Source organism: Stegodyphus dumicola, chromosome 8 (genome assembly GCF_044657685.1).
Source record: "Stegodyphus dumicola isolate Sdum_Otavi_A_Nest chromosome 8, ASM4465768v1".
Taxonomy (NCBI): Eukaryota; Metazoa; Arthropoda; class Arachnida; order Araneae; family Eresidae; genus Stegodyphus; species Stegodyphus dumicola.
The window spans coordinates 170,398,802-170,414,852 of record NC_140775.1 but is presented as its reverse complement, the minus strand read 5'-3'; positions in this window follow the sequence as shown (position 1 = coordinate 170,414,852).

Below are 16,051 nucleotides of genomic sequence, written 5' to 3'. Positions count from 1 at the left end.
GACGGCGATGTTTTTAAACTGCGAAGTTTTTGAACCGCTTTATTTTCGACGACGATGTTTTCTACCACGATGTTTTAGAACTGCGATGTTTTCTCCCAACAATGATGTTGGGACGACGTTTTCGTCCGCGATGTTTTTGCCGCGATGTTTTCGGCTGTTACCGTCACACGAACTCAAGCGATTATTCGCTTATCAGTTCTTAAGATTCTTCACGCTCAACAGTAACTCAGCATTACACTGTGAGGAATCCTACAAGCTTATAATATTTTGGTACTCTTCTGTTAATCGGGAATGGATTCAGAAAAATGTATGAATGTATGGATGGATATATGTGATCACGTATGCATGGTATATATGTACTGATGTATGTATATGTGTGTATTTGTATGTATGTATATGCATATATATGTGTGTACACACATATATATGCACACACATATATATGCATATAGATACACCAGGTCATACATGCATGCATTTTTTAATCTGGTTCCGATAGCAGAAGAATACCAATATTTTTTTTAAATCCATAAATGAGTCATGTTATTCGTAAAAATTTTGTTATGAATGCAACATGTTATAGTAAAATTTGCACTAATAGTAGCCTGTATGCATGCATTAGTTTCCTTTGAAAAACCAAAATATATGGCAAACATTTGAACAGCTGAAGATGTAAATCTCCATAACCAAATTGGATCCCGTCACAAAAAATAATTTTTGGTAGAAGTACCCATCTAGTTAAGAAAGTGCCCATAATGTCAAGATGGCCTTTAATATAGCAGAAACTAAAATTAAGATTCCGTTTTAGCTGAAAAAAATGTTGTTGAAAATAGTTACCTCTTTTTTTATGCTCAGTAATATATTTTGTTGCTACTACTTTCTTTCATTCATTTAAGTTTTATAATATTTATAATGTTTTATTAATTTATTCTTCATTCTTTTTATCATTTAAATTTTATATTACCTAAATCATGATTTCTTAGAGATTTAGTTTCAATTTTTTGTTGCTTTATTTAATTTTTATATTTTAATTTATTATTTACCTATTTAGTAACACTTATCTCTTTGCATTGCATTGTTTTTCTATCACTTGAGGATCTAGGTTCCGCTTGATTTAGGTGAACAGAATTTTTGTGCTTTGCATGACTCAAATAATCCAGTCCTACTTCTTAAGAAATATAACTTATAAGGTATTTCTCCCGCGCCTTCCTAGTGTGCCTTCGTGGTCTAGTGGTTCTGCACGCTGGGCCGGTATTCGAGGTTCGATTCCCAGCGAAGGCGATTGCTCATTTTTCATCTTGCCTGCATCCAAAATAATTCTAATGTCTCTACAATCTTTTAAAAATATCACATAACCTGCACACAATCGTGTAAAAAAAAGTTGTAATTAAAAAAAAAAAAAAAAAATAGGAAGGGAACAAATCAGCATTTTAGAGTTACACAAATCTTTTTAAATTAGAGTGAAGGAAGGAAACTTTAGCACTTTTCTTTTAAGAAAACCTTTCATTATATAAATGTCTATTACAATAATTAAGTTTTTTTTTTTAAAAAGCGAAAACTATGTGATCAACAAAATATAATTATTAATATTTTAAACATCATTGATGTGTAGATAATTAATAAGTGAGGAATATAATTAAAATGTATATAACATGTGGTACATCATGAGTTATTATATTCAACCCCTACCAATTTAGCTTAAGGAATTTTTTTTTCCCTCGTGTGATTTTACATTTTTATAAATGATGCACATACAATTACATATTCTATTTATAATTTTGATTTAAATGTTAAAAATGGGAAACAGTAAATAATTCAAAATGATTTTAAGAAATATGTAACTGCAATACAGATTATTTTTCACTCACATGTATGCAATTCATAACGATCAAATCTGATACAGCTTTCAGTGTATTATCACAAAGCTCTTGAGAAAACTTTTGTATCAGAAGATTTTATGTGCTCCAGTTTTACAAAAATACTAATGCAGTTACAATTATCCATGCTTTATCTAAAATACAAAACCATTCCCAATTGTCTACTTGTTAATAATATTTACTATTTTCAACAGGATTTGTTTCCTTTTAAATTCTTTTTATACACATCAGAAGAGAAAAACTTTCACAAATTTTCCCACCCTCTCCAAATCACATATGTAAAGAGGTTTATGATGCTTGCAGAATATAACTCATAAATCCGGATCTCCGAACCATCCATAAAGTTAACTCATTATATAAATATTAAGCAATGTAAAGAATGCTATTAATTAAAAGTAGGAAAATATGCAATAAAATGGATTAGGGAATAAATTATGCATGAAGCAGCAGCTGAAATTAAATCTTTTTAATGAACAAAGGAAAAAAGCAACAGTTGTGCTACTTTTCTTATGAAATAACACAATATTTTTATTTATTTATTTTTTCAAAAATAAAATCCAAAGAAATCAAATTACGAGAAAGAAAAATTTATATTAATATCAGAAAAAATTGACAGATGACAGATGACAAGAAAAACAATTGTCCTGATGAGTTCTGAATTTTAGTTTCAATAAAGGAAGATTAATTTTAATATTTTTATTATCTTGTATATATTTTCCCTTTTTGCATTTTTAGTTTTCGAGTTTGTACTTCTATGATAATTTTTATTTTGAATTGTTTAGATTTTATGTTTAACTCCTTCACAAAGATGCAATTATTAATATTGTTGAGGAATAGTCTTGCTCTGACTTTCTTTAACTTCAGATTAACTCTGATTTTCTTTTAACTTCAGATGCTTTAACTTCAGATGCTCATTCTTTTGCTATGATATACGCGAAATTCACCGCCAACACACCGTTTTGTGACTTCTGTGGAGATGAGGAAAATCATCGCCAAACTGGTACAACCCTCATATTGGTCGCAGATCATATTGCGCATGCGCGCCGCACTGTGACCTTGCTGTATCTAGACGCTTGTGATAAACGCTCTTTCCAGAGTTGTTTTTTCTTAGCTTCCGCTATGTCCGTTCCGACGCCAAATTTCATCGCCAATCATCACCCTCTGCACGTGTCTTGTTTAACTCGTTCTTTGGCCTTCACATAGCTTATGGCGGTTCTAAAATTGTTTTCTTTATTTTCAGAGTGCGTATCCGATGGACTGAGATGGTCTCGAGTAACTCGGGATCACGATTATTAGTTTCATACTTTCCGTTAGTCGGCATGGAATCGGACTTGGAATTTCCATCATTCGCAGATCCTCAGGAATTAAAAAAAATATTTTATATTAATGGAAATAAAATCTTATGATTAATATTTAAAAAATGATAAAATCTTCACAAATCAAATTTTTTTTTAAATTTCATATTAATGAAAATAAAATGGCATAAATTAATTAAAGAAAATGATGAAATTAATTAATTAAAATCGTGCAGTAATAAATAAAATTTTCATATCTTCATGAAATTTGTTTCTTGAGCTATTATTCGATATTACTACACGACAGAGTTCGAGATTCGAAATCGTTGGGACTTCGGTGATTCGAGATTTCGGAAATTTACGTTAGTTTCCGTCAGTCTCCATCATTTTAAATATTTTAAGTTAACATATGCTGCTCAACCGGTATAGTGGTTAGCGTAGCTGACTGCTGTACCGAAGGGCCCGGGCTTGAATCCCGGAGAAGGCATGGTTGTTTGTAAATGTATAGAGTCGGTGCGACATGGCGGGACTCTAAATATGCGGCGAGCCGAAAGTCCTTTCGTGTGGTTTGGTGGAAGAGAAGACGGGGAGGAGACCCTCGGAACCGACCACCCGGTGCACTGTTCATCAGAATTGGGGGCGGAACTGAGCTAAACCGCACTGTCACATGAATGGTGCTCAAGGCTGTTGCCAACAGCAGGCGTATTCTCGCGCTGCTTGCCACGAGGTATATCGTGGTCTTGGGCTGAGTTCGTCAGACAAGTGAGCAACGGGAACAACAAGATGACATATACACGTGAGAACACTGGGGTTGTATTGTTCAAGATAAGGAGAAGAAATTTAACCTCCTCGACAAGGCCAGCCAGCAGGGTGGTGGGAATTAGGGGTGGAAAAAACTTAAAAAATTTAGAGGAGTACCCAGCAACAAAAATTAGATACGGCACAATTTTTAGAATTTAGAATAGGCACTAGACAACAGAATTTAGGGCGGCAAAATTTTTAAAATCTGGGATGGTACTTTTGAGCAGTAGAATTTATTATTATTATTATTATTTTTAACCGCATATATATCCCCAAAATGCGTCGCGCCGGCCCTTTTCGCCCTACAACCACTTGGTCCAAAAGTGTGATACTAGCCAACAACAATACGTCAATCAATGTATTGTTACTTGCTACGATGCGACTTTCTAGCCAGCAGATGTTTGAAAGCTACATGCAGGAAATTAAGTTTGTCAAGAGAAAAATCACAGTTACAGCCCACGTGCTTTCTTTCGTTGAGTGTTATATCCTCCAATCCTTAATTTTATAAACGGGAGATTTTTTAAAAAAAAGTTATTTTATTTATTTATTTATTGGCTGGTGGTTCGGAGATCCGGATATTGGACTCTTAGATTTCGGACTTCATACATACTATATTATATCATTAAAAGAACAAAGGCCTAATCTAAAGTTAGTGAAAATTTTGCCAGTGCTCACTAGAGACCGATAGGTAAAATTCGACCCGTGTTCATACTCCGGCCAACGCGTTGGTCGTTTTCTGACCATGTAATAGCCAGTTTCTCGTAAAACTTCTTGCAGGAAAACATCCCTCTCCGTAGCCAGATTACTGTCGTCTGTTTCCCTTTATCCCAGATTCAAAAATGCCAGACAGGGAACGTCATTCGAAACTCTTTCCAGGTCGCGAACTTGGGATATTTGGAAATAATACTGTGTGTTTCTGCGCACTTTTTTCCTTACAAGGTTAAAAGAATAAATTGCTTAATGGTATAGAATTCCGTCTTCACTAGTATTATAAATTAGATCGAGAACTCTAAAGACTAAAGAGACTTATCGCTAGGTCATGTAAATTACAACAGAGACTGAGAAAGGGTGTAAAAGACGTTTTTATTAAAATCAAATAGAAGTTAACAGAGGCACTACTCGTGCTTACAGAACAGCCTGCAAATATGCTTTAAATGAAAAAATAACGAATTTGATTTAACTAAGTAGCCACCAGCTATACAGACACAGAAACGCGTTGTTGGCTGAGACCTAACATCGATGTGGCAAGCCAAATGGAGAGAATAGCGCAACGCCGCAGATATATTGTTCTGCGGCAAAGAATCAGTTAGCAAAATGTGGCCTTCAACAGGCGGAACACGCTTTGATTCCACACTCTAGCGAGAAAAACAGCAAAATTATTTAATAAAAGATAAAAATCTGAAAGGTTTCAGATTTTAGATTACGTCCAAAGGGGCGTTTTTTTTTTTTTGTTTTTTTTTTTTTTAACATTTTGTCTGTTACCTTTATTTATTAAATATCACGTTCTTCGCACTTAAACCATAAAATTCAGTTCAAGAGCAATATCGCAAAACAATTCCAAAATGAGCATATCTTTAGGATTTAGGATACACAATTCCGCGCACTGGAGATAAAAAGGTTTTTTTCCTCGTTGCCATTGCTGGTTTGTTTTGAAATCGCTGTTACTCAAAAATTCGTTAAAGTTTTACAAAATAGGAAATCGACAATAAAACAAATTCCAAATTTCAAATTGGGTCTTCCACATGACCACATTCGTAGGAGGATTACGTCATTCAAAATTCGATGGCTCTATGTACCATTATTTTATCACAATGCGAGAAATAGACGTACATTTATGCAGATTTTTCATTATTTAATTTCTTCAAATATAATGCAGGACTCTAACATTGGATGGCGACAGTTTAAAAAGTGAAATGGACATTTATAGTGATTCAACGCAAAATCGCAAAACGAAAACAATGGTCCTTCAGGGACAAAGCCCCTTTGGACTAATAAAGTAACTGGTTAGTGAAACTATATTAATCTTTGTAAGGGTTTATGTTATTCGTGGCCCACCAGCCTCGTATTCGAGCGGATAAGACCGTTGAAAATCGGTAGTTCCATCTAGGTCCCCAAGGATTTCGGAAGCTTAATTTTCAGAACATACACACATAGCTTAAATTAAAAAAGGTATAATGAGGGAAATGTAAGTTTTATTTTGATTAATTTTGATTTGACTACAGAAGCAGAGTGCTATTTAAATAAATTTTAAACATTTGATTTTTTTAAATAAATATGATAATATAATTTTTGATTTATAGCGAGTAAACAGAAAGTTAAGAAATAGGCCTTTTTGTATTTTTATTGGAATTTAGTAAATTCAACAAAAATTATCAAAAGATTAATAAGCTTGTAGAGTCATTGGGATTTTTGATTCTGGAAACAGGAAGAATGCGCAATGCTCTCGCCAGGACCGGAACCCCGGACCTCTGGAACACGCGTCGAGTATGCTTTCAATTACGCCACGAAGGCATGCAGAAAGGACGGAGAAAATACCTTATAAGCTCCCTTTATTAAGCAATTCTTGAGAAATAATAAATTTTCAAATAAGGCAAAAAAATTCTCCCATGTTATAATCTTCAATACACATCGCGTCTACCGTTCAGTATACACCATATCTACTGTGTCCATCCTTACCCGGTCTTTACAATCGAAACCGCTGGGGCTAGAATAAGATCTCCTTTTTTAAACAAATTATATTGATTAGTGCTTTACAAGACATTCTTCATAGAAATATTCGTCACGTAATCAACTCATTCAAGAAATCTTTTTCTAAAGTGATATTTTATTTTTAATCAAGTACAAATACAAAATTTATGCTCTTCAATTTTTGTATGACCACTGAATGTGATCTCCAACATTAAAAAGAAGTAGCTTGGTCAATTTTTGCCGTTCAGTGGGATAAACATTTTGTTTTTGTTCATTAGAACGAACATAAAACTTTCTTCGGTATAAGTTTAGTGACAGGGTAAAAAGTATAAAAATTCGTAATTTTTATAAAAACAGATTTTTTTAAATTTAAAAATGCCAAACATGAATATTTATATCATCTAAAATATTTTTTTAATTGAGAATATATATCCACGACAAACTGCTGCGAAAATAAAGGATGCTTGTGGATATAGTGTCTATCAGTTTCGAATATTACATAGGTATTGTCTAAAACTACATACGCATAATGCAGTTTCTAAGTAACTGCCTTAGCAGCAAAATATTGATTCTTCATGTATCAAAATCTTTCCTCAAGCGTCAAGAAATAAAGCGTTTAGCTATTTATATTAGTAAACATTACTGCATTCCACATGTGTATTATTATGGCGTAAGTGGTTGTACACCCAGCTAAAAACTGCAATATCCTTTGTCACATCTCGGTGAGTGCACAGATATAGCTTTTCTGCAGTGGCACCCGTACTAATATATACTGAAAGATTATCCATTCGTAGTCATCTAAATTTGTTCGATTGGATTTCGTGCATCTCCTCGGTCGTCGTTAAGTGGGAAAGAATGTAAGAAAATGCGGCATTCCCAGTGTGTGTTTTTTGGGTATAAGGGGTTGCGGTAAGTTCAGCGGCCAGCTGGAAAAATTATAGTTCGGATCTCAGCGAGGACAGAGAGGAGTTTTCAAATTTTCTTCGACAGACAGCCCTAATAATCTCTTTGCAGTGGTCTAACAACTTACGTAATCTTTCGGGTTTTTTTTTTTTTTTTTTTTTTTTTTTACATTTACAAGTTGCATTTTATATAACTGACATTAGAAACAAAGAAAGATAAGGAACTTTATAAGGATAGGATAGGTTAGATTATTAATGGATTAAGGCAAAGCGACTCGAGAACTACATACCTATGGGAAGGGATGCTTTCGTGGAGAACGTTTTGAGAAAATAATTCGTATCTCCGTTACATATGAGGAAAACCACGAAAACTTCCATGTAAGCAGCCTTTTGTGCTTACTGGAACCCGTGTCGAACTACCAATGTTCTGCTACTTCACCGCTCGACAACTGGTGGGCTGTTTTAATAAAAACTGAGAAGATGAGAAGAAATGTCTAGATTTCAACATGAATGTTAGTGAAGCTATAGTTTTATTTTATTTCTATTTGTTAATAAAGTTTGGTATGTTTTGTAATCATCACACATTAACCAAACTCATGGTAGACATTAGCAAATTATCGCTAAGTCAAAAATAAAGACTGAAGTTTGAGAAGGGCGTAAAATACCCTTTTATTTAAAAACTAAGAGGAGCAGAAGACAAACCTGGTGCTTACAACTCAGCCAACATTTAGGTGTGAGCTAACTAAAAGTAACAGCCAAATGTTAAATTTAAATGCCAGCTAGTAGCCGAAGTCTACACTAATGAGTTTAACGTGAAACTGGTTCACGTATCTAACCGGAGTGGTGATACACTATCGGCAATTCTAATGCAAGTATGAAGACTACAAATCCTATTTAAACTAGCAACCTAGAAACGAGGCGTCGAGAGGCAAAACGCTCTCTGTCTTCTAATATAAAATCCTTTCTTTAAATACACGCGAGCTAATTTGCATTCTGGCGTGAAAACGGAAAGAAGTAACAGTAAAAGTCTAAATAATAAAATAATTAGTTAAATAATCTAAAGTAACTCTACATATTAACTGCGATCTGGCTTGAAAAATTAGGCATTGTTATTGAGTAAGAGGCGTTTGGCGTTATGTAAGCATATGCGTCAGGAACATTATATAATAATCATATGACAAGCATTAATTTTGAAACAACACAGATCGGAAATTTTTTAATGGACATTGCTACTATTTCTTAACGATAGAAAGAGAAAGTTATCGAGTTCAGGGAGCTATTATAAATCAAAGTTAGAATTATACACAAAGAATGCCAAATATTTTAAAATTATACTAAGAGAATATCTCAAAATAAAAGAGCAAATTTATCTTTTGGAAAAGATATTTAATTCTTGAAACATACAATTTGCAAAATATCTCTTAGAAAGGGAAAAAAATAAAGGAAAATGTCTGTCTTCATGTTGGCTCACATTCAGTATGTTGCCCGAATATATCCCTGGATGGCTCAAATAATGAAAAATAATCACGTGTTGTGCTGTTGGACATGTAGATCCAAAGCCTACATCCCTTAATATATCGGGAATTCTTTGTAGCCAAATACACTGCTGCCCTTATTAGAATTTCTGTAGAGAATCTCAGCAGCGCATTTTTTTTTTTTTTTTTTTTTTTTGGCTGAACGACTAGAGCATGTGTTCTTTCTATTTTGTATGCCATTTTTTTCATCTTGTTTGCATTTAAAATTTTCTATTGTGCATGCCACTTTTTTTATATTTGTTCATTTTTATATTTTCTCTTGCATATGCTCACTTTAATTTTCCTTTTATCCTTTCATTTTATATATATATATATATTTCATTTTGCACCTCTTTACACTGTATCCTTTCTATTCTTATAATCAATACCAACGATAGGAACTGAAACCTAGCTAGGAACGTTTCAAGTTTCCTAGCTAATATATATGTAAATAATTATTTTTTCATTAAATAAATATTCATTTTTTCACTTTCATCTATGTACAAATCAGAATACCTTTTGACTCGACATTGGCCCCAAAATTTAAAACATGGCAACAAAGCTTTTTCTTAAGTCATTATTCTATTTGTAATCTAATTTCACCCTTACGAATAATAAGAAAGAATAAGGAGAAGGAAATAAAAAAAAAATCTCTGCAACTTTATCAGCATTACTTCCTTCTCAAAAGCTTCTGGAGTTATTCAAAAGCTAAAGTTGGTGACATACATCATCAGTCTAATGACTCCCGATAGAAAATAAACTCACAGCCGCTTATAAAAGTAAACCACATCAACTTGAAATAAAATTAAGTAAAACTTAGTCTTAGATTGACACTTATGTCAGAGAATATTTCTTAATATTTCAAAGAAGTATTTTTCTCTGAAGACGAAATGATTGCCACATTTTCTCAAAAAAATAAATAAATAAAGCTTTTTCAAATACAAATATTAATTTCAAGTTGAATTATTTTTGGACTAGCCGCGCAAGCATCTGGGTCTTATCTATAAATTGATCAAATTAAATTTTACAGACAGTCTAATTCGAATTATCGCTTCTTTTATCCTTAGGGAATTATTCAGCGCCCTCATTTGAAGCGCGTGCTCGTCTCAGGAGACTATTAAAAAGGTATACCCCAAGGTTCAGTTCTGAGCCCTTTATTATATTGTTGTGTAGCGGAACTCTGTTAAGTAATTAATTTATGACTTAATAAATTAATTTATATTCTAAATTATGCTACACAAGGTGTATGTTATTTAATCTCTGTGCTAATTTTTTTTGGTGGGGTGAGTATAGGTTTGCCAGTTCGGCCTTTGCAGATAATTTTGATTTTGGCTCTTGTTTGGCGATGCTTGAATTTGGGGTTAGTTTAACGCCTTGGTAAATAAGAAATTTTACAGTGCGTAAGGCGATGGTTGAAAAAACTGAAAAACTGTTTTTTTTTTTTTTTTTTTTTTTTTTTTTTTTTTTTCACAATTTCTAGCGCTTGTTGGCCAGTGTGGCAGTCTCTTCATACCTAAAAGGAGTTGCAGGAGGGAATTTCGGTCTCTTGTTCTCTTACACTCTTGCTCTCCTGATCGAGCGGGGTTCCGGCTGTGCTGTCTTCGTCGTGACAATGAGGGGCAGTTCACTTCCTCAGGTGTCGGCATGAAAATGCTTGATTCTCTGTTCCTCTTCGGCGAAGAATATCTTACGATGTAATATCCTGTCTCTTCCTAAAACTACGGCTCCTCATATCCGAGAGTAGCGATTTCGCTTTCAAGGATGAATTTAATACACCTTCCCATTTGGATCTCAGTTTCACTTTAATTTGCCATCGAAATAGAAGATTTCAGCAAGGTTCTCAACCCCTTTGTCTCAGAGGAGATGTCCGTCGTCGTCTTCGGTTTGCTGTCTCAGCCAAGGTTTCCTGGTTGGCCCTGTTCTTACTTTCAGCTAATGAAGCAGACTACGGGATTGACTCTTCATCATTTTCAACAATTCCAGCGATGGAGGACTTCCTGAAAAATCAACACCATCTGGTTAATCACCATCGTTTAATCAACACCAAACTGATTGTTGTTTCTCCTTGTTTCATACTTGGATCTCGGAGGAGGCGGCCTTGTTTCTCACCTTCAGTCTCAGTCACTCCGATGACATGGTCAGGATTTTTTTCATCCAAAGGATGCAGATAAGTTAAAAATTTTATATTTTCTGTTTTGTTTCGTAATCACTCAGTAATCGAAGTAAAGCTTTTCCAGTCATATTAAGATGAATAAATTTATTCTTTACTAAATTCTGATCTGTTTAAGAAAATTTATATTTATATTCTGTTACTTGCAGAGTTCATAAAAAATACTAATTGGTAAATTAGTATTTTTTAAATTAATGTATACGAAAGAAAACTTAGTGGTAGTTCTTCTCTAATGTAAAGCTTATTATTTACTGTGTCTTCGATCCATTTAGAGCTGTGTGGTAGATCAATGTAATTTCTCTGATGAAAATGCTAAATATCATCTAAATTGTTTTCATACATTAAGAGTAGTTTTGATATGAAATGTGCAAATCTATAAAATCAACTAGTGCAATATTTAGGTTAAACTAATCTGTGGTTATAAATTGGCAATTTTTAACCAAATCTAGTATGAAACTGTTATAGGAATCAATATGTATGTAGAAGGGAATTGTTATTAATAATTGATCTCCCCGGAGACATTTTTTTAACTAATCTTGGTATCCATTGTTTGATAATTGTTTACCTTTAAGAAATTTTAATAAAATTTAAGTTTTATATATTGGATAAAAGTTTATTACCATATATTATTTATTACACATGACTTTCACGAGACTAAATTAGAAATAAGGGTTATTCCATTTTTTCACACAACACAAATGTTATTTTAGGATAGATCGAGGAAAATTTAATTTGTGTGTGGTGACTCATAAAGGCACCACACAACAATATAATATCTATAACTTACGACATTTCACAACATCATAAATTTCGCTTAGCAAATTTCAGTTGGCTGACGATACAGCTATTCTGACACAGGTCAAAACGCTTTAAAATATTTATTGCCAACTGCAGCATCTTGATTTGCTAGAGGAGGCTTACAGCTTAGAGAATTTCAATTAATATTAGCAAATCAAATACGATTCTATTTCCCAAAAGCCATTCACTCAATTTACCATCTACTTTCTCATTCTTTAAAAAAGACATGAATATACTTTAAAGAAGAAATCGCATACCTAGGCAATCATAACTGAAAACAAACTCACTTTTAGGCCTATTTTTTCCAAACTCAAAAACAAATTTAATATTTTCACAGCTAACTTAAGACTCCTTCTCCAAAAACTTAGCAATCTTTCTCTTCAAGATAAAATGATATTATATAAAGCAATAATCCTTCTGGCCTTACTTTACGCCTCCCCATATGGGAATATGTTGCAAAACAAATCTCTAAAAAATTCAAATTCTGAAAAATAAAGTCCTTAGAGAAGTAGCCAGTGCTACTGGTTTTTAAGGACTAGCACATTACATACCGATTCAAAAATCGAAACCATCAAAAAATATATTTCGGAAACTACAATTTTTAACACAACGTATAAACATCATAAGTACTACAATATCAATTCAAAATCACTAGACACGACCCCAGTAAAAGGATGCTTGCACATATAATACTCTTTGTAACTAGTAACATTATTTTAAAACAGCATTTATTATATATTAGCTTACTTTTTACCATTCTTATGGCTTATGCACCAGACATTTTTTGAAATATGCACTTAATTGGGCACTTTTTGGAATATGCACATTAATATGGGGAATGGGAATATTCTCCGTTGCCGTTTCACCGTCGAGACGTTTCTCTGACAATACACATTTTTCTTTACATGACTGTATTAAATCTTGCCGTAACATAATATAACGTAATGTTCATAGAAAAAGGAAATTATTCAGAGATTTCAAAATGAATCGACCATTTTTAAGATAATATTTAAGTTGAATTTGATTTTTATATTAAAACTCGATTTCTTGGAAGTACTTTAAAATCAATCGCATAAAACAACTTCATAAATTTTTGTCATTTGAAGAACTAGATAGTTTGTTAACATTTACAAATTCCTCGTCTTACAAGGTTTTTAATAACATATAAAATGTTTTTGTATACAATTTTATACAAATACATCGCTAAGCAAGACAAATTAATTTTAAGAGAGTAATATGCTGACAAAATTCCAAAGTTATTCCGTTTTCAAAACAGATTGCATAGAAAGGGGAATTTCCTACAGAAAAAACATAAATATGTGAAGTAAAAAAAAAGCAAAGAAACAGTATCAACTTAGCGTCAAAGTTAGCTAATCCTTCTACGTTAACACATAAGTACTGAATAAACTATTTTAGTGAACTATTACTATATACTCGTATATATATATCACCATATCACATCATTTTTTAATTTAAAAGATAATTATTCCAAGTATTTCTGAAGGAATTTAAGACCAAACAACACAAAGACCCAAAAGAAATGAAATTCAATACCAATAAATTTCAAAATACTCTATAGATATGCAATGTAGGAATTAAAGAAATATGAATTAAAAACCTAAAAATTACAAAAAAAAAAAAAAAAAAAAAAAAAAAAAAAAACGTTCAAATGAACTGTTATAATTAATAACTTTAGAATAGTTCATCAGCTAATTTTGGATACAGAAACGCAGTGTTTTTTCCGGTGAATGGGGCTTATAATTGAGTCTGATGTATATTCCTCTTGATAACGTTATATCAGATTTGATCGAATTCTTTTTCTTTTATACTTTTTCCGGGGTTTTCTATATGTAATTTTTAGGTTTTAATTTTACATTTCTTTAATGCTTATTTTGCATATTTATAGAGTATTTTGAAATTTATTGGCATTGAATTTCACTGCTTTTGGGTTTTTGTGCATAAATTGATTCTGAATTTCGTATTTTGTATATATCACTATATATATATATGTGTGTGTGTGTGTAAAATATACAGTCTGAAACAAAACTAAAATTATGAAACTTAATTGGAACCAATTGGCATTAGACATTTAAATTCATAAACTTTAAACACATCCTAGCTTCAAAAATTCTCTTTGCACCGTTTTACATCAATTTGGCGCCTGTTACCTCATTCCTTCCCGGCATTTTCTTAGCACTGAGACATCCTTAGCCCAATGGCTTCTCATGATTAACACAGACTTTCCAGCTATAAATATGCGACCAAAGTTAATACGGATTATTTTTTCTCTCGCGTTTCTGCTTGAATAAACTACGTTTCTCGCTTCGCCTTTCTTCTCTATTGTTTAGTATGTAAACTTCATATATAGAAATTGTGAGGCGCGTTTAGTACCCGTAGTATTGTATCAGTTTTAAACAAAAATGTGTTTCTGAAAATAAAAATGATGTTTTAATCATCAAGCTAGTTGGGATTTTCGCACCCGTCGTCATCTAAAAAACAGTCTTCTCGGCTACGACCTGAATTGGTTTTAACCTTCCACAAAAACTACAACATCACACATACATATATAATTTATTATTAGAAATTTTTTTATATATCATCTCCAAGGAACCCAAATTTAATTAATATGATGAATTATTGGAATAAATTTGAGTCAATATTTTAAGTATAAGTTATTTAGAATTCTATTGTAGTAAAATATTTTAAGATTCTTAAAATATTAATTACATTTATGTTCCTTGGAGATGATGTATAGAAAAACGTTTCTAATAATAAATTATTGATATAGTACCTGGCAGCTTTACAGCAAGTATTCTGTTTTTTTTAAATTACCCATAATTACTTGTTTACTTATAATTTTCATTATATATATATGAGTGTGTTGTATGTGTATGTATACCCTTATACATACGTAAGATTATCGAATTCATTTAAATTGAATCCTTACAATTTAACTGTTACATTAGTGATCAATGTTGTTAACTAACTGTTACATTAATTAATTACATTAGGGATTTTTAATTTATTTTTTCCACCGAAACCTGAGTCCGAATAAACATCTAGGGGTCTGTCTATATTGACACACTATAGAGTTATGATTTCAGTACTCCAAATACATAGGTCATTGCCCATTTTATTTTTTTCAATAATTCATTTAACCTCATATATATATATATACCCTTGGCATTTACAATCGACAAATAAACTTCAAAGTCAGCAGTAGCAATTACGACAATGACCACAAGTGAGGATGTAGCGAATAATGTTACTCGGAACATCACGAAACGTGTTAAATTTTATTGATTTATGTATTTAAAAGAACGAGATTTGGGTTCCAGATCTTTCCCAGTACTAAAGCAATCTTTTCCCAGATAACTTGTATACATTTAGTCACGTCCTATTTAAACTATTATTCTTATTGTATAGTTTTAGTTTTCTTCTACAGTAATGAAATCGCCTTCATTTGAGCTTTATTCTTCATTCTTTAAAATAAATTGTTGGTAAAAGCTACTGAAGGTGTAAATGCTCATGTTATGGAATTCTCTTTCTTCTAGAAGATAAATTCTCCTTTGAATCTACAAATATCAAAAACCTTACTAGGAAGTTAAACTAATAATAATAAAAAAGAAAAAAACTGAAAGGCTTCAGATTACATCCAAAGAGGCGTTTTTTTAACGTTTCGTGTGTTACCTTTATTTATTAAATAGCATGTTGTATGTACTCAAACCATAAAATTCAGTTCAACAGCTATATCGCAAATTAATTTTAAAATGAGCATATCTTTAGAATTTCCGATACACAGTCTCACGCGCTGGAGATAAATTTTGTTTTTTTTTCCCGTACAGTGTTGCCATGGCTCGCTTTGAAATCGTTGAGTTTTTCAATCAAAAATTCGTTGAAGTGTTACAGAATCTGAAATCGATAATAAAACAAATTTCAAATTCAAATTAGGGCTTCCACATGCCCATATTCTATGGAAGATTACGTTATTAAAATTTTAATGGCT